At 35.4% G+C, this 3,607-nt stretch overlaps 1 long non-coding RNA gene across 1 annotated transcript; it reads left to right on the top strand.

The window, feature by feature from the left end:
• Positions 1–3,095, top strand: LOC124279920. The gene is made up of 2 exons (XR_006899528.1): positions 1–1,166; positions 2,640–3,095. It is a non-coding gene; the product is annotated as an uncharacterized LOC124279920 (long non-coding RNA).
• The last annotated feature ends 512 nt before the right edge of the window (positions 3,096–3,607 follow it).

The following is a 3,607-nucleotide window of genomic DNA, read 5'->3' as shown; positions in this document are numbered from 1 at the left end:
ATGATGCAGCAGAAGATCCATCAAGTATTGAGATGGGGATTGCAGGAGATACTATTCAGATCAGCTCTTCAATAGGAAATGGGAAGAGACCTTGTAAGTTCTAAAATCGGAGGAAGATAGAAAGTTGCACAGGACCCTAATGGCTTCCTCATTGCTTCCACAGAGTAATCCCTATTGTCCCACAGCCCCACAGGAACCAGCTTGGCAGGGCCAACAGAAGAGTGGTAGTGGATCTCCAACAAGCCCAAGTCTTATTCCAAGGGATACAGGAAAGGGTTTCGGGCCAAGAATATAGAAAGCCCATGGCTAAACTGACTTTATTCACCTCAGACTTTAGTAGCACAGACCTCGACCTTGGCTGTAGACAATGATCATGCACAGAAGATGACCATATTTCCTATGAAGGTGTTTCATGGTCCAGTGGCAGTTTATCAGCTTTTAAAGAAAACTGGAAGATCATAATGCCTGATCACAGGGTTGATCCTCCAAGTTATCAGCCTGCAATTGGCCAAGAGGCACCCCTTGATGACACACCCAGTATGACATCAGTATAAGCTCTGGAAAACGGAGTTTTCAGCAGCAATAACAACCATAGACAAGTGTTGACAAGTTTTTGTGCTCAGACCACTCTCTGGTATTCCTTGTGTTGAATCCTTCAACATACCTCAGGATGATTATCAGTCTGAAGATCCTCAATTGTGAATACCTGAGACAACCTCACAAGTTTTGGATGGAGTCAATAGGGAACCTCTGATGAATGATCCCTATAAGGGACTCTAATATCTCCATAGACTTGCAGAATGCATATCTACTTGTTCAGATTCATCCAGACTCTCAGAGATACCTACGCTTTGCTGTCAATGAAAGACTCTTCCAGTTCAGGGTTCTAAGGATTGAAATATCAGTCCTTGGCTTTTCACGATCATCACAGCTCCTTGGCTTTTTCACGATCATCACAGCTCCAATCCTAGCATATTTACATCTTCAGCGATAAGAATTTCATGGGTACTTGGACAATTTCCAGTCATCAAATGTGGATGTGGATACCTGTTTAGAAGACTCAATATCTGTGAGCTTTCTCTGAGAATATGGAGTTCTTGGTTCATCTAGGAAAAGTGTGAGAACTCCAGAAACAATATTGGAGCAATATTTAACACTGGTCGAGGGTTAGTTTCTAAACAGTTTTACTTCATTATCATTTACTTTTCAAGGTAGTTATGGAGACAGAATGTAAAACAAGTTTGACAGTAAGTTTCTTTAATATACAAGTCAAGTTTGTTTACCATATTGTATACACTAAGAACTGTATTAATCATGTTAAATGTATGGTATTATATGTACTTGGGTAGTAATATTTGTTCTTTGAAATCAATGGATATTAAGTAAGACAGCTTCTATATGTGACATAGAGAGAACATCATTACTTGCTTTTTGGTCCTATTAGTCAATTTGTGACAGGATTGGTTGAGTTTTCAACTGATGTAATTTCTTCATTGCTTTTTCTGGCATGAAAGCTTTGTACAAATGTATGCCTAATCAATTGTTTGTAGATGTAGATCATATTTAATAAGTGGTAAATAACATCTTTGAGTGGCATTTAAGAAGTTGGGAAATAAAATATTGACAAATGTTTGTCAACAGAGTATTGAATACACATGTCATGTAGTTGACTCACATCATAGCAGCACCCTCTAGTGTGGAGAAACTGCCTCTAGTGGATAGAGTTTTTTGTCCAGAGAGCAAATGGGTTGGTGGTTTGATTCCCCCATCATACTGTAATACTAAAAGATGCTGAACAAAGATGTCGTAACTTTATGTTAACATGCCTAGCAGTAATAGGACAAAACAGGCAGATAAGCTCGGAGTTGGTATACTGTGTTTCAATGGGGTATTTTCATAAATTATGTCATGGTACCTCAGGACAAGCAGAATAAAACATTTCTAATTTGTCATACCGTCCAATATTATACTGTAAACAAAATGAAGCTCCAATATATTTTTCTGTTGAGCAGAAATATATGTTCACTTAGTGAAAATGACAATCCAGCAAAAAGAACATTACTACTACAGTCCTCATGAATGTACAGAGGATGAGTGTCTGCCAGTTGATAAACATATTTCACTTTTGATAGCTAGAACTTTTCCACTTATTTAGCTGATTCTTGATTTCACTATGTTCCAATATTTAGTTGTTTTGATTTCACTATTCATTGACTGCAGTAAACAGCTGATACCCAAATATGAAGTGTGTGATGACTGCTAAGTTCGGAATGCAAAATATTATTATGACACTATGAACAATAAGATGAAATATATCTTGAGTGCCCAGGTCTATCCTTCTGGATCTACAATAATATTAATAATATTTTGACCTATTTTGAAAAAATTTTACACAATTACAGGGTTGGTCTATTTTAATATTTAAACATTCCCAACTTTACAAAACAAAAATCAAAACCAAGAAGATTTTATGGTCTAAATTCTTATTCTCAGACTGAATGTTCTGCACTCCCTTCTGTGTTTCATTGGAATTGATCCACATTTGACTATAGACTGTTTGCTGTAATTAATGGCACATGGAAATTGAGTTAGAGGACTGCTTATTAAAACCATTTACTACAAATTTTATTTGTTTTCAGAAGTGGAAGTGGAGAACCTTGTTTCAAACATGCATGGAAAATTCTGGATAATGTACTACAGTACTTGGATACCAACACTGCTGTATTCTTTAAAAGCTTGTAAAGTTTGGACTATCATGTAAATTTTGTCTCATTTATAATGATTTCTTAAAAAATTGTTCTGGAAGCTGGTGCTTGATACCATTGTTAGGAATTTGTAGCTGACACACCCTTATCAGTTAATTTGTATTTATTTATCAATACTTGCAGGCAGTTCAATGTATATTTCTAAACATTGCTTGCAATCAAGTGTAGTCAGTCTAGTTACAAAATGAGATTTTCAAGGACTTTCATGATTTAGACTAGGCAAAACAAGCCATATGTTGAACTTTTGCTTCATTTTTATATTCCAGCTGTTCTGTCACATGTTGTAATGTTATTGTATTCCTGCATATAGAAATAAAATTTTGCTTTGAATATATGTTTCTCATTATTAATTGTTTGCATGTTCCACATTTTAGTATTCTGCTCGTCATTGGTATTATCAATAGCACCAGTTGTCTTAATGAAATGTGCAAAATCATTTCTCCAAACTGCACTTGGAGGCCAAATACCAGTAATTGTTTTCTTATTCATAATGTTTTTAGAAGAACATAGCTCAAATGTCTTTCTTTGAAACTTAATGCACTGGTGAATTAGTTTTTAATGGAGAGAGGTTTTCTTGACTGTATTCATTATAAGAGAAAGATCGTTAAACAAAATGAAAACATTAATAAACAGTGAAAAGTCTGGATGTCACACTTTAAGGGTTTTGTCACTCTTCTTTTTCAAAATGAAATACTGGTAAAAAGTGTATAAATTAATTTTGAAAAGTCACTGGGTAGGAGGGCTAGTTAGGTAAAAAATCATACTTCATTGGCCCAGCAAAATATCAATATCAAAATGCACAACCGTCCAGAATTGGTGTGATGTTTGGTAATTGAAGATGA

The sequence above is a fragment of the Haliotis rubra genome, unplaced genomic scaffold (assembly GCF_003918875.1).
Source record: "Haliotis rubra isolate DU_JTF1 unplaced genomic scaffold, ASM391887v1 Scf2588, whole genome shotgun sequence".
Lineage (NCBI taxonomy): Eukaryota > Metazoa > Mollusca > Gastropoda > Lepetellida > Haliotidae > Haliotis > Haliotis rubra.
Note: the sequence above shows the minus strand (reverse complement) of the source record. Positions and strands in the feature narration are given on the sequence as shown.